This window comes from Crocuta crocuta, unplaced genomic scaffold (assembly GCF_008692635.1).
Source record: "Crocuta crocuta isolate KB4526 unplaced genomic scaffold, BGI_CrCroc_1.0 scaffold24, whole genome shotgun sequence".
NCBI lineage: Eukaryota > Metazoa > Chordata > Mammalia > Carnivora > Hyaenidae > Crocuta > Crocuta crocuta.
The window spans coordinates 1,729,919-1,757,221 of record NW_027530974.1 but is presented as its reverse complement, the minus strand read 5'-3'; the positions used below and the strand labels follow the sequence as shown (position 1 = coordinate 1,757,221).

The following is a 27,303-nucleotide window of genomic DNA, read 5'->3' as shown; positions in this document are numbered from 1 at the left end:
AATTCACAGGGATATATATATATACATATATATATATATAAAAAATATCATATGTAAATAAAGACAATTTTACTTCTTTCCAATTTGGATGTCTTTTATTTCTTATTCTGCTTAATTGCTTCGGCTGAAACTTCCAGTACTGTGTTGAATAAAAGTGTTGACAGTTGGCATCTTTGTAATGTACCTGATATTAGAGAAAAATCCTTCAGTTTTTCACTGTTGAGTATGATTTTAGCTGTGGGCCTGTCATATATGGCCTTTACTATGTTGAGGTATGTTTCCATTACACCCACTTTGTTGAGGTGCACTTTTATCATGAATGGATTTTGAATTCTGTCAAATGCTTTTTCTGCATCTATTGAGATGAGTATATGGTTTTTATCCTTCATTTTGTTAATGTGATGTATCACGTTGTTTGATGTGTGGATGTTGCATTCCTGGAATAAAACCCACTTGATTATGGTGTATGATCCTTTTAATGTATTATTGAATTCAGTTTGCTAATATTTTGTTGGGAATGTTCTTTCCTTTGAAGTCATCATAAATGCCTGCAAAGGTGTTCTTTCACATTTCTCCTATCTTATCCTCTTTCTTCCTTAAGTTCTTATATCAGTTCATTCTTTCAAACTACTCAGTGTTAAAATATCAGTGCAGGCACAATTGTGGTTGGAATGGTCGTCTCTCAATTTGACCAGTTGGCCTACAATGGCCATGCAGATGGTGGCCAGAGCCAAGAGAAATGCCTGTCCTTGGATGCATTTCAGTATCTTTATTTCAATAAATTACTTTGACTTCATATTATTCTTTCTGAAGGTTTCATATGTGGTCTGAGGAAAGGAGAATGGAATCATCAGTTAAGGCCCAACTATTTTGTGAATGCACCAGGGCCATGTTTTTATTCACTCCTTCACTGAGACAGTTTGGATCTTGGTGAACAGGGCATGCCTTGCAGTCAGGTGGAACCTGAGTTCAAATTCCCAGCAATAGAAACTATGTAACAATCAAGGCACAAATCAGTCTTAGCCAAAATATGCGCAGAATGAAATAAAACAAAATGGAACAAAATGAAAAAACGACTCAATTGCACATGGCTAGCACAGCTTTGATAATATAAAGATAGTACGGACAAGTTGAATTTATCCTAGGAATCCACTCAATGCAATGTGATAAAATTAACATCATCTGTCTCATTTTTAGAACAAAGGAGAAAAAATTTAATAGCAGATGCAGAAATAGCTGTCTAACCTTACAGCAGAAGACAGTGGAAGACAGTGGCTAATAGACACAATAATAGGCCTATTTATTGATAGTTGTTTTTTGATCAGCTAGAGCAAATGCTGAACCCTTTATACACTAATTTCCATAGCTATCTTTTGAGATCAACTTATATTGCTGTTATTATTTTTAATATGTAGACAAAACTGGATAAAATTTCTTCTCAACAATAGAAGAGTGTTCCCAGTCTCATTAAAAACCCTTTCTTTTTACAGTCATTTAGATACTTTCTTAGAATGCCAAGGACAATTACGTTACAGATTTCTTGAAATTCATATGTACACATGTCACTTTGCTGAAAAGTAGTGGAAAACAAAGGGAAATGAATGCTGAAAGTAGGTGTCAGAACTTCTCTGTGAACTTGTAGGTAACTTAAAAATATTCTTTTTTAGAAGTCACATTTCCTTTTCCTCCCCCATTCTTAGAAGAAATAGATCAATACACAGCTGAAATCAGATTAGAGAACAATGCACACATTTTTCTGAAAACCTAGAATTATTTTTTCAGTATCTAAAGCCTATGTAACACCTATACACAGCTGTATAACATGAAATATTAAAGTGTGAAATCACGTGTGCCTGGGTGGCTTAGTTGGTTTAGAGTGCGACTTTTGGTTTTGGCTTAGGTTATGACTCCAGGGTTCATGAGTTCAAGTCCTGCATCAGGTGAGCCCCACTTCTCTCTCTTTCTCTGCCTCTGCCTCTGCCTCTTGCTCACTCGTGCATCTCACCCTCTCAAAAAAAAAAAAAAAAGAATTGATTGTTTTATTCTTAGAAATTTAGTTACTGACTGCCAATTTGTTTTTTTTTAAGTGAACTTAAAAATATTTCTTGTAAAAATGGTCTTTAGAAATATATATTTTAAGGGGCACCTGGATGGCTCAGTCAGTTAAGCATCCAACTTCAGCTTAGGTCATGATCTCATAGTTCTTGAGTTTGAGCCCTGCATCAGGCTCTGTGCTGACAGCTCAGAGCGTGGAGCCTTCTTTAGATTTTGTGTCTCCGTCTCTCTCTGCCCTTCCCTGCTCATGTTCTGTTTCTCTCTGTCTCTCTCAAAAATAAAATAAACATTAAAAAAATAGAAATATATTTTTAAAAAGATTATAAATTAATATATACATTAAAAACATACATTAAAGCAAAATTTTAAAAATATACTGATTATCTAAATGTTTAAAAAAATAAACAATAATTATCCTTGCTACCTATATTTTAATTTCTTCTTAGCTGAATCTGCTGAAATGTCACTGGCATATTTCACAAACATTTATTTTTCAATATGATCTTACTAAAGTTTTTTGACAATTTTTCATCCATTGAATAATTTAAAATAATTTGAAATTATTGTCATCATCAATCAACTCTCATCTGTTGATGGCCTCTTGGCTTTATAGGCAGGTGGCCTGTGCCACCACTCTGAGCCCTTCTCAGAAGAGCCACACTTGGATTAATGATCTCTTATTATCATCATCTTGAAGTTCAAAGTTTTGATCAGAGGATCCTTCATTTTCATTTTTCACTGGATCCTGCAAATTATGTAGCCAGACCTGCTGTAGACTACAGCATCTTTTTAATTGAGAAAACACTCAGGTGCTGAGGGACCTAGGTAAGCTCAGAGCAAATTCTGAAAAATAAAGATCTCAATTCTATTTTTTTCATACTAAAATTGAGAAAGCAAATTTCTAGCCTTTAATGATTGTGGACCCTGCTCCTGGGCTCCCAGGAAAGCTATACTTAACTTTCACCAAGGTCGGAATGACTTCACCAAACTTCAGAGCATGAACTCTCTGCAGGAAGCTATTACCTGCTCCTCAGTAAATAACCTAGAAGAAACATTTCAAACTAAAGATAAGAGTAAAAATCTCCCTAAATTCCTATCCATACCTGGAAGCCTGCAACCTTATACATGCTAAAGGCATGAGATAAAGTTTCTTATCTTCTGGAATGTCTTCTGTTACAATGATGCAACAAAAAACATACCTAAGTGTGTATTGCACAGAGCACTCTCTTTATGGAGATCAAGTATCCCCAGCATGTGTCTTCTCTTTAGCTGGAATAAAACTCATCCTTTTTCTTTTTTTAGAAATTCTGAAAGAATTGTTCATTTTGTACTGACAAAATGTGTAAAGGTATAAATATTTCGGTGGGAATATTTCCATAGTTTCGGTCTTTTTGCCTCCACACAACATGTGTTTCTTTTCCAAATATTTTTATAGGACAAAGCTTATCAAATGATTTATCTATATAATTCTTCTGAAGTTTTCACCAAATTTATATGCTACAGAACTTTTTGACCCCAGCTTCATTGGATTCTAATATAGAGTATATATTTATACAATTAAAAATAGGAACTCTCTCTAAAGATTCTTCCCATCAGCCAAGATATTCCCAAATTCAGTTGTATCAGCTGTATACTTTCAGAATTCAGTTCTGTATACAGTTGAGCTCAGGTTATTAATTTGTCACATTCTCCCATGTCCCTGTAGATACAACTTTGAATTTTGTGTTTGACGATTTCAAAATCATCAAAATTTTAGTTTAGAGACTCCATTCTGAATACTTTGATTAAACATTTCCAATTGATTTTTTAATAAGTACATTTTCATTCATGATTTTGTCAATTTGAGTGCTGTCTCTTTTCTTTTTGAGAAGCCTGTCAATTTTGTTTATTTTTTTTCAGAAAACCAACTCTTGGTTCCATTGATCTGTTCAACTGTTTCTTTGGTTTCTATATTGTTTATTTCTGCCCTGATTTTTATTATTTCTCTTCTCCTACTGGGTTTGGGGTGCTCTTGTTGCTCTGCCTCTAGTTCCTTTAGGTAAGCTGTTAGATTTTGTATTTGTGCTCTTTCTAGTTTCTTGAAATAGGCCTGGAGTGCAATGTACGTTCCTCTTAGGACTGCCTTTGCCGCATCCCATAGAGTTTGGATTGTTGTATTTTCATTTTCATTTGTTTCCATATATTTTTTAATTTCTTCTCTAATTGCCTGATTGGCCCATTCGTTCTTTAGTAGGGTGTCCTTTAACCTCCATGTTTTTGGAGGTTTTCCAGACTTCTTCCTGTGATTGATTTCAAGTTTCATAGCATTGTGATCTGAAAGTGTGCATGGTATGATCTCATTTCTTTTATATTTATTGAGGGCTGCTTTATGTCCCAGTATGTGATCTATCTTGGAGGATGTGCCATGTGCATTTTAGAAGAAAGTGAATTCCATAGCCTCAGGATGTAGAATTCTAAATGTATCTGTCAGATCCATCTGGTCCATTGTGTCATTCAAGTCCATTGTTTCTTTAGTGATTTTCTGTCTGGTTGATCTATCCATTGCTGTAAGTGGAGTATTAAAGTCCCCTGCTATTAGCACATTCTTATCCATAAGATTGTTTCTGTTTGTGATTAATTGTTTTATATATTTAGGAGCTCCCATATTCGGTGCGTAGACATTTATAATTGTCAGTTCTTCCTAACAGATAGACCCTGTAATTACTATATAATGCCCTTCTTTATCCCGTGTTACTGTGTTTAATTTAAAGTCCAGTTTGTCTGATATAAGTATAGCTACTCCAACTTACTTTTGACTTCCAGTAGCATGATATATATTTCTCCATCCCCTTACTTTTAATCTGAAGGTATCCTCCAGTCTAAAATGCATTTCTTGTAGACAGCAAAGAGATGGATTTTGTTTTTTTATCCATTCTTCTACCCTATGTCTTTTGATTGGAGCATTCAGCCCATTTAATTTCAGTGTTATTATTGAAATAATAACATTTCATTGTGTTGTTTGTGGGATTCATGCTTGTGGTAGTGTCTCTAGCATCTTGTGTTCTTGCANTTATCTCTCTTTTTCTCAGCTTCCTCTTTTTCTATGATTGTGTCTTCTAAATCATTTATTCTCCTTTCTGCCTCTTCAATCAGTGCATTGGACGCCTCCATTTTATTATGTATCTCATTTATAGCATTTTTTAATTCATCATAACTATTTTTGAGCTCCATAGTGTTTGTAGAAATAGTTTCTCTAATAATGTCTTCCATGCTTTTTTCAAGCCCAGAAATTAATTTTATGACTATTGTTCTAAATTCTTGTTCAGTTATGTTGCTTATATCTGTTTTAAGCAGTTCTTTAGCTGTCAGTTCTTCCTGGAATTTCTTTGGAGGAGAGTTCTTCCGTTTCATCATTTTGGTTAGTTTTCTATCTCTTGTTAATGTTAAAAGCTTGCTGTACACTCTGCCCCTGGGAGTTCTGCTGTATTAAAGAGGGCTCTTTGACTGTTCAGGACCTGTCCATCCAGAAAGTGTTCTTTGAATGGTGTCTCTTGGTTTCTTTTGTTGAGAGTTTGGTTATTTTGTTTCCCTACTAGTAGAGGTATTTGGGACTCTCCACCATGTGTACTTTGGCTTGTTTCTTGAGGTAGCCCTGGAAAAAGAAAACAGACAACCACACAGGGAACAAAGGTACACAAATGCACAGACAAAACCAATAAATACGCAAACCCAGTCTCATGTAAAAACAACAATAACAAAACAGCTCTCTGGAGGGGATGGGCGTGGTTTGGTGTAGGCAGGTCTCACCTCCACTGTGTCTGGCTGGCCGCTCTCTGAGGCCCCGCCTTGGTGGTTGTGGGCAGAAGAATGGCGTCGCCCCAGTCCCTTCTCAACCAAGCATTGCAAACCACTCACTTGGGTCCGATCTCCCTGTGTGGAGGACTTAGCCAAGGCGGGCTGAGTTCTATGCCCCATATGCCACCCCATTTCCAGGTCCCAGAGTCGGCGGACTTTGTCTACACTGCCCGAAACAGTCCCGCAGGTCTCTGCTTCCCTGCTGCTGGGGATTGAGTGGTGGGTNCACACAGGGAACAAAGGTACACAAATGCACAGACAAAACCAATAAATACGCAAACCCAGTCTCATGTAAAAACAACAATAACAAAACAGCTCTCTGGAGGGGATGGGCGTGGTTTGGTGTAGGCAGGTCTCACCTCCACTGTGTCTGGCTGGCCGCTCTCTGAGGCCCCGCCTTGGTGGTTGTGGGCAGAAGAATGGCGTCGCCCCAGTCCCTTCTCAACCAAGCATTGCAAACCACTCACTTGGGTCCGATCTCCCTGTGTGGAGGACTTAGCCAAGGCGGGCTGAGTTCTATGCCCCATATGCCACCCCATTTCCAGGTCCCAGAGTCGGCGGACTTTGTCTACACTGCCCGAAACAGTCCCGCAGGTCTCTGCTTCCCTGCTGCTGGGGATTGAGTGGTGGGTGGGGAAGTGTCGCAGCCTCAGATCCACTGGGGTCAAGCAGCGATACAACCTGGGATCCAAGGCCTCTGCACCCTGCCTGCGTGTGGGAACGCAGCAGTTTCAGGGCTGGCCCGCCGCAGCCACCAACGCTGCCCTTCTAATTGATTTTGAACAAGATGCACGTGACATTTCGGGAACTCAGTTCAAAGGTTAATATCATCATTGGACATTTCGGCTAATTTAAAGTGATTCTTTTTTTATTTTTTTATTAAAAAAATTTTTTAATGTTTATTTCTGAGAGAGACAGACAGACAGCATGAGCAGGTAAGGGTCAGAGAGAGAGGGAGATACAGAATCCGAAACAGACTCCAGGCTCTGAGCTAGCTGTCAGCACAGAGCCCGACGTGGGGCTTGAACCCACGAACCGTGAGATCATGACCTGAGCTGAAATTGGATACTCAACTGACTGAGCCACCCAGGCACCCCTAAAATGATTCTTGCAAAGAGCACATGTAACCACATTCCACCTGCTGATAGACACCAAAGGGGAAAAGCATGTACTTCCATGTTGACGTGTGGATTGTGTTCATCAGCAACTACATCACAAATAATTTGTAGTTGTGATTATATAAAAAATATTTGTAAATTTGCACAAGTATATATTATCTTTCTGGGAAGAATATTACAACTTGTTATTGCAGTCTGAACGGTGTGTATATTATAACCAGCTCCAAGTCATTTCCTCCCCAAAGGTTTTTAATTTAGTAAGAATATTGTTTTTGCATGGGAGTGTGTTCCATCAAAATTTGATTCATATTGTCATTACAAAAATCTTCACTGATACACATTTTTAAACTAAGTTAATAGCAGCATTTATTCACAGAGTTTATTACATATTTCCCCCCCGGGGGACACAACTCCCAAAAGCTTAACTTTGATTCTATTGATGAATGAAATTAAAAACCTAAACTGCTTTTTTATTTGAAGCCTTGATAAAACTGGCTTTCACAATATGTAATTTGTCTTCTGGTAATGGAGCCAACATTTGCACATATTGGTTTACTTTTTGAAAATGGCAGAAACTGATTTAGAATAACAGTCGTTTGATCAAATGGAAAGTCTGCCTCACAAAGTCATACATACATTCACCCCCCACAGCTGCACTTATTAGATTGTCATCTGTGGGTAGAATTTTCTTAAAATGACTACTGCCTTTTGAAGGAAATGCTGATATTTTGTTTGAGTGAGAGAGGGTGAGAGCAAGGGAGAGCATGCACACAAGTGGGGGAGGGGCAGAAAGCAAGGAAGTGAGAGCGAATCCCAAGCAGGTGTGTGGAGCCTGACATGGGGCTTGAACTCATGAACTGTAAGATGATGACCTGAGCTGAAACCAAGAGTTGGATGCTTAACCAGCTGAGCCACCCAGGCGCCCCAATGCTGGTATTTTCTTACAGACAGCATCTTCTGGTCTTCAGATGGTTAGAGATCTTTCTGTGCTACCCACTGTGGTGGATGATAAACACCATTCTGTGCACATTACTCACTCTGTTTGATGAGATAAGAAAATGCAGTACTTAATTTTTGAGTCCACTCCTTGCTGAAATGATTTATTGGAAAATAAAGAAGTACAGGGGCACCTGGGTGGCTCAGTCGGTTAAGCATTAAACTTTGGCTCAGGTCTGATCTCACAGTTCGTGGGTTTGAGCCCTGCATTGGGCTCTGTGCTGACAGTTCAGAGCCTGGAGTCTGTTTCAAATTCTGTGTCTCCCTCTGTCTCTGCTCCTCCCCTGCTCATGCTCTCCCCACCCCCACCCCCAAATAAATAAACATTAAAAAAAAATTTAAAAGTATAACCACACAAAAAAAATGTAGATTTTCACTCAATAATGAATGATAAAATCACTGTTTCCAGAGAGCTTAGACTTTTTTTCCCTATAATCTCTATAACCAGATTTTCTATAATACATAATAACTGGATTGGTCAGCCTCTATTTCCCAGTATATATTTCACATATGTCTACACTATAATTTTCCTTGTTTCCAACTGACCCTGCCACATAGTGGCCTCTCATTTGCCTTGTATGAACCACGGCACAACCAGGTGGCAGTTGAGGAAAGAAGTACCAAATACTTCTCCCATGACACTGGAGACCAGAGGGACTTACCTGTCCCTAGCCACTCTGACCAAGCACACCACCTTGCCAACAGAAACGCTGTGGTTTTATCAGTAAGTTAGTTCCTCATACTGGGATACCTTGATCTTGAGGTTTGGGTTCCAGACCACCACACTGAAGTAAATATTGCAATAGAGCAAGTCAAATGAATTTTTAATTTCTCAGTGCATATAAAAGATATATTTACACTATTCTATAGTCTATTAAGTATGCAGTAATAGTGTTATATCTAAAAAATGTACATAACTTATTTATTGCTAAAAATGCTAACCATCATCTGAGCCTTTAGAGAGTGATCTTTTTGCTGGTGGAGGGTCTCTTGTAGAAGTTGATGGATCAGGCTGGTGGTTGCTGAAGGTTGGGTGCTGTGGCTATAACTTAACATAACAATGAAGTTTGCGGCATTGATTGACTCTTCTAGTTGTGAGCAATTCCTTTGTAGCATACAATGCTCCTTGATAGCATTTTACTCATAGAAGAACTTCTTTCAGAATTGGAGATTGTCCTCTCAAATTTTGCCGATGACTTATCAACTAAGTTATGTAATATTCTAAATCCTTAGTTGTCCTGTCAACAATCTTCACAGCGTCTTCATCAGCAGACACTTCCAACTCAGGAAACCACTTTCTTTGCTCATCTGTAACAACAGCTCCTCATCCGTTCAAGTTTGATCACGAGATGGCAGCAGTTCAGTCACATGCTCAGCCTTCACTTCTAATTCTAGTTCTCTGGTGTTTCCACCCCAACTATAGTTACTTCCCCCACTGAGGTCCTGAACCCCTAGAAGTCATCCTCGAGGGTGAGAATCAACTTCTTCCAAACTCCTGCTCATGTTGATGTTTTTACCTTTTCCCACGAATCGGGAATGCTTTGAATGGTATTCGGTAAATCCATTCCAGGTTTTCAACTGACTTTGCCCAGATCCATGAGAGCAATCATGTTATATGACATCTCTAGCCTTACAAGATGTATTTCTTAATTAATAAGACTTGAAAGTTGAAATGACACCTTGATCCAAGGGCTTCAGAGCAGATGTTGTATTAGCAGGTATGGAAACAATATTCATATTGTACATTTCTGTTGGAGCTCTTGGTTGACCACGTGCATTGTCAACGAGCAGGGATATTTTGAATCCTTTCTTTTGAGCAGTGGGTCTCAACAGTGGCCTTTAAATATTCAGTAAACCACATTGTCAACAGATATAGTGTCATCCAGGCTTTCTCGTTCTAGACCACAGGCAGAGTAGACTTAGCATAATTCTTATGGGCCCTAGGATTTCTAGATGGCAAGTGAATGTTGGCTTCAACTTCAAGTCTCAATCTACAATAGTCCTTAACAAAAATGTTAGCTTGTCCTTTGAAGCTTTGAAGGCTTACATTAACTTTTCCTCTCTAGCTATCCAAATTTTAGATGGCATCTTCTTCCAATAGAAGGCTGTTTTGTCTATGTTGAAAGTATGTCGTTTAGTGCAGACGCCTTCATTAATGACCTTAGCTAGATCTTCTGGATAGTTTGCAGCAGTTGCTGGTTTGCCTTTCACTTTGATGTTATGGAGATGGCTTCTTTCCTTAAACATCATCAACCAACCTCTGCTAGCTTCAGACTTTTCTTCTGCACCTTCCTCAACTCTCTCAGGTTTCATAGAATTGAAAAGAGTCAGGGCCTTGCTCTGAATTAGGCTTTGGCTTCAGGGAAGGTGGATGGTTTCATCTTCTATGCAGACCACTGAAACTGTCCTCATATAAGCAGTAGGGTGGTTTCACTTTCTTGTCATTCATGTGCACCCTGCTTTGGTACATTTAATTCCCTTCAAGAATTTTCCCATTGCATGCACAGCTTAGCTGTTACCACAAGAGGCCTGTCTTCATCTTCAACATGCTTTTCTCATTCTCTTAATCACTTCTAGATTTGATTTAAAGTGAGAGATGTGTAACTCTTCCTTTCAATTGAACAGTGATTAATTTAAATATTTTCAATATTGTTGTGTCTCAAGGAATAGGAAGTCCCGAGAAGGGACTGAGATGGAGGAATGACCGGTCGGTGAAGCAGTCAGAACACAACAATATTTATCAATTAAGTTCTCTGTCTTATATGGCAGGGGCACCCCCAACAATAACAATATAACATCAAAGATCACTGGTGCTAGGGTCGCCTGGGTGCTCAGTCAGTTCAGTGTCTGACTTTGGCTCAGGTCATGATCTCACGGTTCGTGAGTTCATGCCCCACGTTGGACTCTGTGCTGACAGCTCAGAGCCTGGAGCCTGTTTCAGATTCTGTGTCTCCCTCTCTCTCTGCCCCTCCCCCACTCACACTCTGTCTCTCTCCCTCTCAAAAATAAATAAACATTAAAAAAAATTTTTTAAAAGATCACTGGTCATAGATCATCATTACCAATATAATGACAAAGTTTGGAATATTGCAAGGATTACCAAAATGTGAGACAGAGACACGAAGTTAGCAAATTCTGTTAGAAAAATGTTATCAATAGACTTGCTTGATGCAGGGTTGTCACAGACCTTCAATCTGTTTAAGAAAACCACAGTATCTGCAAAGCTCAATAAAGCAAAGTGTGATAAAACAAAGTGCAATAAAATGAGGTCTGCCTGAATGATGTGCTTGCAAAAAGGGAGGGCCTGGAAAGGGTCAAGAAAAAAGAAATTCACTAGTTGCCTTTCAGATTTAACCTCACATTATAGTGAGTAGTGAGAATTCTATGAATTGCTGTATCAGTTACCAATTTAGGGTCTCTCTGCTCTATCTCCACTGTTCACTGAATCAGTATTACTACTTCACCAGCAGGTACAATATTGGGATTCATCAGTAGGGGGCGCTGGAGAGACAGTTGAAGGAGACAGCGATTGGAAAGGCCCTGATTTCCCTCCCAGATGCTGATCCTCCTGTGGTTATTCAGTGCAGGAGTCAGCAGCCCACACTGACCGTCTCCACCTGCATTCCCATGCTGTCCCCATACAGTGGCCCTTCTGCAGGCACAAAGGCCGCAACCCTAGGCAACTGTATCCCTTCCTGGCGTTTTGCTTCTACAGACCAGCTCTACCCACCAGCAACAGCCAACAGCTTCTCTGGGCCAGCTCTGACCCATGCACTCTGGCCAGTGGCTGGCTTTGTGTTCCTGTGGCACCCACTCCTCTTCAAAGAGCTCTGGACCTCCGTGAAGTTTTCCCAGGTCCTTGGTTCTTTCATTGTCTTTAATTATCCACTCTTCTCAGCCCTGAGGTAGCAGCTTGGCCTTTGCACTGCCTGCCTCTGCTCCCCTGGCTCCCATTTCACTCCTTTGCTTAATGAACAATTCTGTGTACTGATTCCCCTGTTCAAATAATGGAGGTAGTTATGTCTCCCAAGTGGGCCTTGACTGATATTGCACATGAGAGTCACACATTGTCAGCTGAGACCATGGTAGAATCTTGACATACTAAGCAAAGGTCTACCAAACCCGTCCTGGTTTATTTTAGTGTAACTATTAGCAGAAATCCATTAAAAATGAAAAAGCTGTAACAGATGCTGAACAGATGGTCTGACTTCAGGACAACAGGTGTTACTGGGACCATCCCAGGCAAAGCAGGGCGTATGAATTATACTATACTGTGTTCCAAGAGGATGTGAGGGTTATGTTTCTATTTGACTTCCTACCTGCAGTACATCTAGTCAGTCTCCCGAAAAGGAATGAACATATTTAGGAGACAAACAGACTGCTCTAATTCTTTGTCACACAACTCCTCATCACTTAATACAGTTGACCGTTTTTTTTTCTCAGACAAAATGAGCCCAGGATATTTTTTTTTCTTTCATAGTTGATTGTAAAGTTGGATTCCATATAACACCCAGTGCTCATCCCAGCAAGTGCCTTCCTCCATACCCATCACCCCCTTTTCCTCCTCCCCACCCCCATCAGTCCTCAGTTTGTTCTCAGCATTCAAGAGTCTCTCATGGTTTGCCTCCCTCCCTCTCCCCAACTATTTTTCCCCTTCTTCTCCCCCATGGTCCTCCATTAAGTTCCTCCTAATCCACCCATATGTGCAAACATACGATATCCTTTGCCTGACTTTGCCAAACATAGGTCCTTTGCCTGACTTATTTTGCTCAGCATAACACCCTCAAGTTGCTACAAATGGGCCAGATTTCATTCTTTCTCATCNTAAGAAATTGCTGCAGTGGAGGTCAAGGAGGTTGTTTTCTGCTTTCTCCTCTAGGGTTTTGATAGTTTCCTGTCTCACATTCAGGTCCTTTATCCATTTTGACTTTATTTTTGTGTATGGTGTGAGACGGTGATCCAGTTTCATTCTTCTGCATGTTGCTTCCCAGTTCTTCCAGCACCATCTGTTAAAGAGTCTGTCTTTTTTCCATTGGATACACTTTCCTGCTTTGTCAAAGATTAACTGGCCATACATTTGTGGGTCCATTTCTGAGTTCTCTATTGTGTTCCATTGGTCTATGTGTCTGTTTTTGTGCCAATACCATACTGTCTTGATGATGACAGCTTTGTAGTAGAGGCTAAAGTCTGGGATGGTGATGCCTCCCATTTTGGTTTTCTTCTTCAATATTACTTTGGGTATTTGGGGTCTTTTGTGGTTCCATACAAATTTTAGAATAGTTTATTCTAGTTTCGAGAAGAATGCTGGTGCAATTTTGATTGGGATTGCATTGAATGTGTAGATTGCCTTGGGTAGTAATGACATTTTAACTATATTTATTCTTCTAATTCATGAGCCTGGCATATTTTTCCATTTCTTTGTGTCCTCTTCAATTTCCTTCATAGGTTTTCTATAGTTTTCATCAAACAGATCTCTTATATCTTTGGTTAGGTTTATTCCTAGGTATTTTATGGTTTTTTGTTGTTGTTTTTTTGGTGCAATTGTGAATGGTATCAGTTTCTTGGTTTCTCTTTCTGTTGCTTCATTATTGGTGTATAAAAATGCAACTGATTTCTGTGCGTTGATTTTGTACCTTGCAATTTTCTGAATTCATGGATCAGTTCTAGTAGGCTTCTGGTGGAGTCTGTTGGGTTTTCTATTGTAGACTATCATGTCGTCTGTGAAAAGTGAAAGTTTGACTTCTTTGCCAATTCTGATGCCTTTTAATTCCTTTTGTTGTGTGATTGCTGACACTAGGACTTCCAGCACTATGTTAAGCAACAGTGGTGAGAGTGGATATCCCTGTCGTGTTCCTGATCTCAGGGGGAAAGCTCTCAGTTTTTCCTCATTGAGGATGATGTTAGCTGAGGACTTCTCATAAATGGCTTTTTTGTTTAAGTAAGTTCCTTTTTTCCCTACTTTCTCAAGGGTCTTTATTAAGAAGGGTGCTGTATTTTGTCAAATGCTTTTTCTGCATATCGACAGGATCATATGGTTTTTATCTTTTCTGTTAATGTGATGTATCACATTGATTTGCGAATATTGAACCAGCCCTGTAATCCAGGAATGAATCCCACTTGATTGTGTTGGAGAATTCTTTTCATGTGCTGTTGAATTCGATTTGCAAGTATCTTGTTGAGGATTTTTGCATCCGTATTCATCAAGGATATTGGCCTATAGTTCTCTTTTTTTGCTGGGTGTCTGTCTGGTTTGGGAATCAAAGTGATGCTCACCTTGTAGAATGAGTCCAGAAGTTTTCCTTCCATTTCCATTTTTTTAAATAGCTTGAGAAGAATGGATATTAACTCTGATTTGAATGTCTGGAAGAATTCCTCAGGGAAGCTGTCTGGCCCAGGGCTCTTTTTTGTTGGGAGATTTTTGATAACTGATTCAATTTCTTCACTAGTTATGGGTCTGTTCAGATTTTCTATCTCTTCCCATGTGAATTTTGGTAGTGTGTGTGTTTAGGAATTTGTCTATTTCTTCTAAGTGTCCAGTTTGTTGGCATATAATTTTTCATAGTGTTCCCTGATGGTTGCTTGTATTTCTGAGGGATTGGTTGTAATAAATCCATTTTCATTCATGATTTTGTTTATTTGGGTGCTCTCTCTTTTCTTTTTGGGAAGCCTGGTTAGAGGTTTGTCAATTTTGTTTTTTTCAGAAAACCAACTCTTGGTTTCATTGATCTGTTCAGCTGTTTTTTTGGATTCTATATTGTTTATTTCTGCCCTGATTTTTATTATTTCTCTTCTTCTGCTGGGTTTGGGGTGCTCTTGTTGCTCTGCCTCTAGTTCCTTTAGGTGAGCTGTTAGATTTTGTATTTGTGCTCTTTCTAGTTTCTTGAAATAGGCCTGGAGTGCAATGTACGTTCCTCTTAGGACTGCCTTTGCCACATCCCAAAGAGTTTGTATTTTGTATTTTCATTTTCATTTGTTTCCATATATTTTAAAATTCCTTCTCTAATTGCCTGATTAGCCCATTCATTCTTTAGTAGGGTGTTCTTTAACCCCCATGTTTTTGGAGGTTTTCCAGACTTCTTCCTGTGATTGATTTCAAGTTTCGTAGCATTGTGACCTGAAAGTATGCATGGTATGATCTCATTTCTTTTATATTTATTGAGGGCTGCTTTATGTCCCACTATCTTGGAGAATGTGCCATGCACACTTGAGAAGAAAGTGAATTCCATAGCCTTAGGATGTAGAATCCTAAATATATCTGTCAAATCCATCTGGTCCGATGTGTCATTTAAGTCTTGTTTCTTTAGCGATGTTCTGTCTGGTTGACCTATCCATTGCTGTAAGTGGAGTATTAAAGTCCCCTGCTATTAGCACATTCTTATCTATAAGATTGTTTCTGTTTGTGATTAATTGTTTTATGTATTTGGGTGCTTCTGTATTCGGTGCGTAGACATTTGTAATTGTCATCTCTTCCTGATGAGTAGACTNTTGGAGAATGTGCCATGCACACTTGAGAAGAAAGTGAATTCCATAGCCTTAGGATGTAGAATCCTAAATATATCTGTCAAATCCATCTGGTCCGATGTGTCATTTAAGTCTTGTTTCTTTAGCGATGTTCTGTCTGGTTGACCTATCCATTGCTGTAAGTGGAGTATTAAAGTCCCCTGCTATTAGCACATTCTTATCTATAAGATTGTTTCTGTTTGTGATTAATTGTTTTATGTATTTGGGTGCTTCTGTATTCGGTGCGTAGACATTTGTAATTGTCATCTCTTCCTGATGAGTAGACTCTGTAATTATTATATAATGCCCTTCTTCATCCATTGTTACTGCCTTTACTTTAAAGTCCAGTTTGTCTGATATAAATATGGGTACTCCAGCTTTCTTTTGACTTCCAGTAGTATGATATATATTTCTCCATCCCCTTACTTTCAATCTGAAGGTGTCCTCAGGTCTAAAATGAGTCTCTTGTAGACAGCAAATAGATGGTTTTTTTTTTTTTAATCCATTCTGCCACCCTATGTCTTTTGATTGGAGCTTTTAGTCCATTTACATTCAGTGTTATTATTAAAAAATATGAGTTTAGAGTCATTGTGTTCTCTGTAGTTTTCATGCTTGTGGTGGTGTTTATGGTACCTTGTGTTCCTTGTAACATTTCCCTCATAGAGTCCCCCTTAGGATTTCTTGTAGGGCTGGTTTAGTGGTGATGAATTCTTTCAATTTTTGCTTATTTGGGAAGGAAGACTTTTATCTCTCCTTCTGTTCTGAATGACAGGCTTGCTGGATAGAGGATTCTTGGCTGCATATTTTTTCTGTTCATCACATTGAAGATTTCCTGCCATTCCTTTCTGGCCTGCCAAGCTTCAGTAGATAGGTCGGTCACCATTCTGATAGGTCTCCCTTTTTTTGTTAGGGCCCTTTTATCCCTAGCTGCTTTCAGAATTCTCTCTTTGTCCTTATATTTTTCCATTTTCACTATGATATGTCGTGCAGAAGATCAATCCATGTTACATCTGGGGGGAGTTCTCTGTGCCTCTTTGATTTCAGTGTCTGTTTCCTTCCCCAGATTGGGGAAGTTCTCACCATAATTTTTTCAAGGACTCCTTCAGCACCTTTCCCTCTCTCTTCTTCTTCTGGAATTCCTATGGTACAGATATTGTTCCTTTTGATTCTATCACTCAGCTCTTTAACTCTCCTTTCGTGTTCCTGGGTCAGTTTATCTCTTTTTCTTGGCTTCCTCTTTTTCTATAATTGTGTTTTCTAATTCACCTATTCTCCTCTCCGCCACTTCAGTCCGTTTATTAGACGCCTCCATTTTATTATGCACCTCATTTATAGCAGTTAATTCATCACAACTATTTTTAAGCTCCATAGTCTTTGTAGCAATAGCTTCTCTGATGTCTTTCATGCTTTTTTCAAGCCCAGCGATTAATTTTATGAGTACTGTCTAAAATCTCGTTTAGTTACGTTGCTTATATCTGTTTTAAGCAGCTCTTTAGCTGTCATTTCTTCCTGGAATTTCTTTAGAAGAGAGTTCTTCCGTCTTGTCATTTTGGCCAGCTTTCTGTCTCTTGTTAATTTTAAAAGCTTTTTTTGCTCTCTTGCACCTGTGAGTACTGCTATATTAAAGAAGGTTCATTGACTGTCTAGGGCCTGTCCATTCAGGAAGTATTCTTTTAATGTTGTCTCTCGGTGTCTCTTGTTGTTTGGTTACTTCCCTATTTGTAGTGGTATTTGGAACTCTCCACCATGTGTACTTTGGCTTATTTCTTGAGGTAGCCCTGGAAAAGAAAACAGACAAACACATAGGGAACAAAGGCACACAAACGCACAGACAAATCCAACAAATGAGCAAATTGAAATGGAAAAAGAAAAAGAAAAGAAGAAAAAGAAGAAAAAAACCCAAAAGACAAAGGACAATCTAAAAGCATAAAACCAAAGTTCCCAGCTACAAATAGAGAGCAGGGTGTATGCAGTGCTGATGGAATAGCGCATACACAGAGAGAAATGGCAGGGATGGGGAGAAAGCGAAATTAGACAATGACTAGGCCGAGAGTATAAGAAGCTTAATTCAGAGACAGAAAATGGAGAATATGGTAGGACACAAGGAGAAAGAAAGAAAGATAATGTTACTCAGAGAAACTATATAGTCTGATTACGAGAGAGAGAGAGAGAGAGAGAGAGAGAGAGAGAGAGAGAGAAAGGTAGCTGTGGAGGAATAGAATATACACCTGGAGTATGGATTAAATGTGACTGTTTAAGTGAACCAGTGACCAGAGTGCCCAGTCCAGCAGAGGGGAGAGATGCGAATGAGACAAGGGAAAATAGATCTGAATAGAAAGAATTGATCTAGAATTAATCATGGCAGTGCATCCATATTGGTCTTGTCCTGGGCTCTGGTAAAACAAAACAAAACAAAACACTCTAGCGGGGATGGGTGTGGTTTTGTATAGGCAGGTCAGCCTCCACTGCGGTCCTGCTGGCTGCTCCCTGAGGTCCCACCTTGGTGGTTGTGGGGAGTAAAATGGCGGCACCCCAGTCCCCTCTGGAACCAAGTGCCGCAGATCACTCCCTTGGGTCCGATGTCCCCAGGTGCAGGCAAGTTGGACCCTGTTCTATGTCCCAAGCCCCGCCTTGTTTCCAGGTCCCAGTCCGTGCACTTTATTGATACCACAGGAAACACAGTCCCGCAGGTTGGCCGTTTCCCCACCACCAGGGATTGATCCGGGAGAGCAGCTGTGCAGCCTTGGGTCAGCTGTTTCCCCGCCAGTGGGGGTTGAGCCAGGGGAGCAGCTGAGCAGTTTCTCCTGGTGCCACCTGGGACCGGGGCACCCAGTTCAAAGTCAGCACCCCAGCTAGAACTAAGAACACTCTCCATCCCGAGCCAAGGTTTTCCTTCTCCAGGGACAGTTCTATGAGCAGTTTCAGCTTCTCTTTCTTTTCCCCTCGACTCACCATGGCTCACCGTGAAGGGGGTTCCCTCCCCTTCCTCTGTGTCTCCCGGTCCCAGCCCGTTTTCATCTTCCCCAGGTCGCACTCATGCACTTATGAGGTTGCCTTCGCACTGTACTCTGTCTCTTTCTCTTCCCAAACTCCTGTGGCTCAGTGTCCTATGGCTGCAGGCCTTCTCTGTTTGAGAGATGGGGGCAAGCGAAATGCACGGAGCTCCCTACTTCTCCGCCATCTTGCCTGCTCCTCAAGATCTTTCTAACAATGGTAGTAGGAGGTCTCTTGGTAATGACATGCTCAAAATTTGCTCTGATTCATTCTTACACAATTCAGACTGACTTCTTGATACACAGCAGTCATTCTGAGTCTTCCACTTTATGTGTGTGTGCACGTGTGTGTGTGTGTGTGTGTGTGTGTGTGTCCCAGGGGAGGTATGTTTTTGGAGACCTCTTTATATAAAAAGGTCTTGATTTTACCATTATTTTGGCTACTATTTTGAATGGGAATAAAATTTTGGTTTGGAAACTTTTTTCTCAAATTCTTAAAGGTGTTACGCTCTAGAATAAGTCTCTTCTAATGTTGCTGTTAAGAAGTCTAAAGACATTCTGATATTCGGTCCTGTGCACCTGTGTATGGGAGTTTGTTTTCCTCTTGAGATGTACAGTCTTTGTTTTATCTGTTGTTCTGTATTCTCATGATGATGTGTAAGGATGAGTGTGCGCAAGGGGACTTGGTAAAACTTTTAAGTCTAGAAAGCAGGTGCTTAATTTCTGGGAAAACATTTTAAAAAATGTTCTCACATTTTTCATACTTTCTTCTCCTCTGGCTCTGCTTTCTGGATAATACAGTCAACCTTTGAACAACACGGGTTTGAACTGCATAGGTCCATTTATATGCAGATTTTTTCAGTAACTGCTGTACAGAACTATAAATGTATTTTCCTTATGATTTCTTCATAGCATTTTCTATTCTTTTTTTAAGCAACAGGATTTTTAACATTTTTAAAAATGTTTGTTTATTTATTATTTATTTATTTATTTATTTATAGAGACAGAGTGAGCAGGGGAAGGGCAAAGAGAGAGGGAGACACAGACTCTGAAGCAGGCCCAGGCTCCGAGCTGTCAGCACAGAGCCTGACACGGGGCTCGAACTCATGAACCATGAGATCATGACCTGAACGGAAGTCGGATGCTTAATAAATGACTGAGCCACCCAGGCGCCCCACCATTTTCTTTTCTTTAGCTTTGTATATTGTAGGAATACCACATATAATACAAAGTAACATACAAAATATGTGTTAGCTGACTGTATCATCAATAAGTCTTCCAGTCAACGGTAGGCTATTAGTAGTTAAGTTTTGGGGGACTCAAAAGTTATACACAGATTTTTGGCTGTGCGGTGGGGGCGGGGGTGGTGCCCCTAATCCCGTGCTGTTCAGGGCTTGACTAGACTTTCAAATAAGACCCTTAAAATTAAGTGCCCTAACCAGGCACTGCTGGCAGTTAGCAGGTGCTATCATGCCACAAACACTGTTTCTTTCACAAGTTGATGGAAAACAAAACCTGGAAACTAACTAATGTGATGCATTTGAAATTGAGGTCCACTGGGTTGTTCTGCACATTCCTGGGTCCATTCATGCTCCACAACATTTCTTTCTAATAGAATACTTTCATTTCGGTAGTCCTCTAAACATTTTAATATGAGCATGCTTTTGATTATCTGCATGACCACTTGAGAGTTGAGTATTATGAATTTAGGGTCATGCTGATTTGAAGCGGTACGAGTCACATTGTGGCAGGGTAGTGAAATAGGACAGAAGTAGACCCTACATAGTTATTCTTGAACTCTGTGGACTGGCCAAATAGCATCCGGGAAGGTTTTAGATCAGTTTGAATAGAGAACAGCAGTGGGGAGACTGGAGAGAAGAGACTTCAGTAAGTCAAACCCATGTGTTAGTGTAAATGAGCACACTGAAACCAACAGAAAGGGCAAAACACAGTATTGTTTTCAGATTGAAATGGCAGTTTTGTTCCAGCAAAGCCACAGCACAGGTAATGAGAAGATGATTGCGTAGAGCCCTTCAGTCTGTTTTCAGGAAGTGAAAACTCCGTGCCCTAAGCGTTCACAGGACCACACCCTAATCCTCACTGACACTGGTTCACCATAATTAAACTAATCCCTCACTGATGGGTGGGACACTCTTTTTTTGTTGTTCTTATTATTTTAGAGAGAGAGAGCGCGCGAGAGCCTGAGAGCAAGCTGGGAGAGGGGCAGAGGAGAGAGAGAGAGAAAGAGAGAGAGAGGGAGAGAAAATCTCAAGCAGGCTCTGCGCTCAGCATGGAGCATGCCATGGGACTTGATCCCATGATGCTGGGATGGTGACCTGAGCTGAAATCAAAAGTTGGACACTCAACTGACTGAGCCACCCAGGCACCCTGGCAGTCTTTGATATTGTCTTGTGACAATATTGTTACTACAGAGTATGGCAGAAAGAACCTCCTAAGGGAAAGAGGCGTATGGACCACAGCCTTATTTCTTCCATGAACTGTCTGTGGGAATCACAGCGAGCCACACAAATGACACCTTCTTCCCTCTCCTGCCCTGGAAAACATGAGGAGTAGAGTCAGCAGTCTACATTCTTTCTAGCTCTGACAGTTCATGATGTTCTCCTGGGATGAATTAATAGAGACAAATGCATTGTTTTTACCCCACACCTCAAAACCATGAAAACCTGTCCCTATCGGTAATGTTATAGGGGGGAATGGGAGGGGAGTCGGGGAAATGCCAGTGGTTGTTGCTAAAGACTATGGCTGGTCACAGAGTGTGGACATTCCAATTCCCAGTGAAGGCTAAGGAGACCTCCTTGCAATTAGTCCCCAACGAACTTTTCAGCATGGGATGTTCCCATTTCTAACGATGTGAACTACAGGATCTCAACCTATAGAAACTCCGGCTGTGCCTGGACTCCACAGCCCTTCTGGACCAGCGCAGGTCTGAGATGGAGGGCCTGGAGCCCAGCCAGACGGTGAGCTTGAGGTGTATCTTTCCTGGAGTCTCCAGAGCCAAGGCAATCAGAAAAACCACATCAAGGAGTTGGGTCTTAGGAAACACACATATCACAAGTATTACCTGAAGAGGTGTGAAAAATGAGGTGTGGGTTAAGAAGGGCAAAATGTAAGACTGAGAATATTGTCTCTGAATTATGGTCTGGAAACTTCTAATCAGACACCTGTGGCCTCACTGGTGGGAAGGCCTCTGTATCCCCTGCCTCTACCCCATGTCACACTTCCTAATCTCTCATCTTCGCTGTGCTCGCCTAACATCACGCCTTGCTGCTGATGGTAGCAGCTTCCCACAATATACTCTTAATAATGCAGTCAGAGGAATTGTTCTAAAGCGCAGAGATGGCTGCACTTCTCCCCACAGGGTATCTTTTGATGACTACCCATAAGTTATGGCTGTGCCATAGTACCAAAATATTTGGTCAAACACCAGTCTAAGACTGCTGTGAAGGTATTTTAAAATATGAGATTAACATTTAAATCATCGGACTTTGAGTCAGGCAGATTACCCAAAATAGTATGGGTGGGCCTTATCCAGTCAGTTTCCCTTAAGAGAAAATGACTGAGGTTACCTGAGAATGAGGGAATTCTGCTTTCCGGCTTGAGCTACAGCATCAACTCTTTCCTGCCCCAGAGATTTTGGACCTGCCAGCCTCCATAATCACGTGGGGAAAGATTGAGAGAACTCTCCCTCGATGGTCCATGGTCTTCAACCTTTGCCCCACTCTAGAATCCATCCCACTGACTGGATTCCCACTCAAGTGATCCCTGCTTGATTGATTTGGGGTTCAGAATGGCCATAGGAGTTTTTTGAAATAGGAAAGGCAAATTGCTAGTTGGAGGTATCTGGGAAAGCTTCCTGGAGGAGGCACTGTTTGAGCTGAATTTTGACAGAGAAACTAGGGTGCCAAGCACCCTGGGTGTGTACATGTAGGGGAATATGCATGTAGGATATGGAGGGATGACAAAAAGTTTACCACGGCTCAAAAGGAAAGAAGACAGAGTCAAGATTTTAAGAGGCTTACGCTCTTTGATTGACAGTTTGGACTTGATCTTTGGGATAAGAGGGTGTTATGAAGGATGTTCAGATTTGGAATGATTATTTGGGTTTCAGTGTGGAGAGCAGGTTGGCATGGATCAGGTGAAAGAGAGAAAGGAGGAGAGCCTCATCCAAGCAATGGAGGTAACGAGAGAGTGGACGGGAGGGATAGAACTGACCGGGCTTTTAATCATTTAGCTTTGGGGGTGAGGCCAAAGACTCCCTCCAGGTTTCTGAAAGTTGTCTAGTAATACAGAGACTGGAAAAGTGTACAGCTCAAGAGACAGGCTAGCGATTTGGACATAATCGAGTCAAAACTTGAACCCGTTTTGGGTTCAAAGCAGACAAAACATTTGGCAAAAAAGCAGAACATTGCCAACGTAAAATGAAATAACAGCCGGGGCTTTTTTTTTTTTTTTTCTTTTTTTGGCTGTGAGAATGAGAAGGTCATTGGTGACCTATGGGGACAGTTTCAGGGAATATTAGAGTGAAAGTCAAACTGCAGTGGGTGAAGAATAAATCAGAAGATGAGAAAAAGGCAACAGTCAATATATACTTTTTAAAAATTCTGGGGCGCCTGGGTGGCTTAGTCGGTTAAGTGTCCGACTTTTGCTTAGGTCATGATCTCGCGGTTTGTGGGTTCGAGCCCCGTGTCGGGCTCTGTGGTGACTGCCAGCTCAGAGCCTGGAGCCTNGGGCTCTGTGCTGACTGCCAGCTCAGAGCCTGGAGCCTGTTTCAGAGTCTGTGTCTCCCTCTCTCTCTGACCCTCCCCTGCTCACGCTGTCTCTCTCTCTCTCCTGGAAATAATAAAAATATTTTTTAAAAATTCTATTATTTATTTATTATTTTTTAAAAACATAATTTATTGTCAAGTTGGCTAACATACAATGTGTACAGTGTGCTCTTGGTTTCAGGGGTAGATTCCTATGATTCATCACTTATATATAGCACCCAGCGCTCATTCCAACAAGTGCCCTCCTCAATGTCCGTCAGTTACTTTCTCCTCTCCCCCCCCCAACAACCCTCAGTTTGTTCTCTATATTTTTTTTGTATGTTCTGAATAGTTTATTGGCAGCACTACAAATATACTTTTTCTTGGTGAACCTTGAGGAGTTTGGCAGTATTTACTGAACTATTGGGATAAACCGTTAAATTCTTTTGTGAGGGAAAAGAAATAAATTTGTGGGCTTCTAAAATATTTGAGTTTACTATCAACACCCTAGAGGAGAAAGCAGGAAACAACCTCCTTGACCTCCACCGCAGCAACTTCTTACTTGACACATCCCCAAAAGCAAGGGAATCAAGAGCAAAAATAAACTGTTGGGACCTCATCAAGATTAAAAGCTTCTGCACAGCCAAGGAAACAACCCAGAAAATTAATAGGCAACCAACGGAATGGGAAAAGATAGTTGCAAATGACATATCAGATAAAGGGTTAATATCCAGAATCTATAAGGAACTCGCCAAACTACACGCCCGAAAAACAAACAACCCAGTGAAGAAATGGGCAGAAGACATGAGTTTAAACAAAATGTCAAATTTCCCCAAAGACCAAAACAGGCTTATGAGAATAATTCCTAAAATTCATCAGATGCTTTATACCGGGCTTGCAGCTAATGATTGACCGGGATCACTTATAAATGACTTACATTAAGGAAAGAAATTTCTTCTCAGTCAAGGGAACAAAAGGCAAAAATTAAAAAAAAAAAAAAAAAGAGGGAGGGATGGAGGACAAGAAAAGGAAAGACTATTTTTTCAAGCCTAATTTGAAACCACTTCAGAAAATTCCACAATAATCAGGATCTCTGTAAATACTGTCAATATATGTGAACTTGCTTGAAAAACTACAGTCACAGTTATATTTACGTTTTTGGAAACTTTTCTTCACGGCCATGTAACATGTTGTATCTTCGTCTTTGCTTCTGGGGACTTCAGGTTATTCGCAACCTCAACTTCTTTAGGAGTGGCTCGCTTTAACTTCACTGGAGTAGTTCCAATGGGGGGCAAAGGTGGGGACTTTGCAGGACCCAAAGGACTTTTCCTATGCGTTAAGTCATGGTTCTGTTTAGTGTCATTATTATTGTGTTCCACTGTATTGTTCACAGGCTGATTGGAAGACAAAATTAGGGGTGAAACACTTGAAGATGAATTTGATAATTTTCTAAAGGGATTACTGGTAAAGCTTGCCTGAGGGGGAGGCTTGAGTCGATCATTCTCTCTTCTCTGTCTTTTTCACTTTGATGTTTGTCCTTGTTGAACTGTCAAACGCAGTGTGGGGTCTTTTCCTTAATCCATCCACAGTGCCTCTCCTTTTAGTCTCATTTTTCATCTCATGTTGCTCTCTTTTCTTTTCCATTGTTTTCCCCCATCTATTCTTTGGCAAATCTCTCTGAGGCAACGGAATTGCATGCTAAACATAAAGATCAGTAAGATTGTCTTTGTTTATTCTTATGTCATTTTCAACAGCTATGTCTTAGGGGCTTCAAGTACACCGCTGTGCTATAGAGCACTGTAAGGAGTACTATTACAAAGACGTTCAGCTCTGCAAATATTAGGTTCAGCTGCATCTTAAAGACAATGGTTCCATGTTCAGTGTGACAAGGACTGCAGCCCACAACTGGTGAGCCAGGGTAGCAGGCACGAAGACCATTTCCAGTAGCATCATCTTAATTCAGGAAGTAAACTGAAAATGGGAGACTGCCTGCTCCAGGGTGAGGAGAAGGAACTCCTGGGACAGCAGCTTTGGGTGCAGCAGCAGCTCCGAATCCATGCAGCTGAGACCGCCCACATCCCCCGCCATCATCCATTGCTGTTCTCTGTATTTAAGAGTCTCTTATGGTTTGCCTCCCTGTCTGTTTAAAACTGTTTGGTTTTTTTCCCTTCCCTTTCCCCATGGTCTTCTGTTAAGTTTCTCAAGTTCCACATATGAATGAAAACGTATGATGTTTGTCTTTCTCTGACTGACTTATTCACTTAGCATAATACCCTCCAGTTCCATCCACGTTGTTGCAAATGGCAAGATTTCATTCTTTCTCATGCCAGGTAGTATTCCGTTGTGTATATTAACCACGCCCTCTTGATCCATTCATCAGCTGATGGACATTTGGGCTTCTTCCATAATTGGGCTGTTGTTGAAAGTGCTGCTATAAACATTGGGGCACATGAGCCCCTATGAATCAGCACTTCTATAGCCTTTGGATAAATTCCTGATAGTGCTATTGCTGGGGTGTTTTTTGTTTTTTTTTTTTTTTTAGGAGCCTCCAACAAATCTTTGATGAAGCAGGAAAGAGTATCCAATGGAAAAAAGACAGTCTCTTTAGCAAATGGTGCTGGGAGAACTGGACAGCGACATGCAGAAGAATGAAACTGGACCACTTTCTTACACCATACACAAAAAATAACTCAAAATGGATGAAAGACCTGCATGTGAGACAGGAAACCATCAAAACCCTAGAGAAGAAAACAGGCAACAACCTCTTTGACCTCAGCCACAGCAGTTTCTTGCTCAACACGCCTCCAAAGGAAAGGAAAATAAAAGCAAAAATTAACTATGGGAACTCATCAAGATAAAAGCTTCTGCACCACAAAGAAAACAATCAACAAAACTAAAAGGCAACGGACAGAATGGAAGAAGATATTTGCAAATGACATCAGCTAAAGGGTTAGTATCCAAAATCTATAAAGACCTTACCAGACTCTACACCCAAAAACCAAATATTCCAGTTAAGAAATGGGCAGAAGACAGGAATAGACACTTTTCCAAAGAAGACATTCGAATGGCTAACAGACGCATGAAAAGATACTCAACATCACTCATCATCAGGGAAATACAAATCAAAACCACATTAAGTTACGACCTCACACCAGTCAGAGTTGCTAAGATGAACAACTCAGGAAACAACAGATGTTGGTGAGAATGTGGGGAGACGGGGACCTTCTTACACTGTTGGTGGGAATGCAAACTGGTGCAGCCGCAATGTATACTTTTTAAAGAAACCTGTCAGCGGAAGAATGAGAAATAGAGTGGTAGCTATAGGCATGAGAAGTAAGAGAAGTGTGATTAATTGATTTTTAACATAGGAGATGCTGGGCAAATTTATGAGATGTGAATAACATGACTCCAAAGGACTACAAGAGATTAAAGATAGACGAGAGAAGGCAATGAATGGAACCATGCCCTGGGGAAGGGGAGGGGTCTGTTTTCCTTGAAACAGAAGGATTAGAAATTAGAAGGATTAGAGACATGGTAGGTCAAATAGGGAGGGTTGGTAATCCTCCAAGAGCTGGAATAAAGAGGCACCTGGGACCTCATCCAGTCAGGAGCCCCCCGCTGAAACTCTCCCCTAGAGCACCAGCTAAGCAGGGGGAGAGGTAGGGGAGGGAGAACCCAGGCAGGCAACCAGAGGAGGAGCTAGGAGGATGACAGTGGGACATAGGGAAAGAGGAGAGTGGTGCGGGTGCGGAGGCCAGAGGACCTCATGTGTGCTTGCAGCGTCATGGGGGCATACTAGGGTTCATCATGTGTGCACGTCGTGGGGGTGTGCTGGGGGTCATCATGTGTGCCCCGCTGTGTTGTGGGGGAGGGGGCATCCCTCACTTGAGGCCCGCAAGCCCAGGCACTAGCTAGAGTTGTGGTTTCCGTGGCCTGGAACAGAAGTCCCGGTTCAGTAGTGGGGACAGGGGTGTCTTTCTAAAGGAACATGGGCCATGGAAGGTGGGGGGGGCCAGTGGTGACACTGCTTTGTATTTGGTG

The 27,303-nt window shown here is 40.9% G+C and overlaps 1 protein-coding gene and 1 pseudogene across 1 annotated transcript in view; one reads left to right on the top strand and one right to left on the bottom strand.

Moving 5' to 3' along the window:
* The window catches only part of SERPINB9 (serpin family B member 9), a 65,590-nt gene that overhangs the window by 2,190 nt on the left and 36,097 nt on the right, over positions 1-27,303 (top strand). The window lies entirely within an intron of this gene.
* Positions 24,435-25,350, bottom strand: LOC144236319 (ashwin-like; annotated as a pseudogene).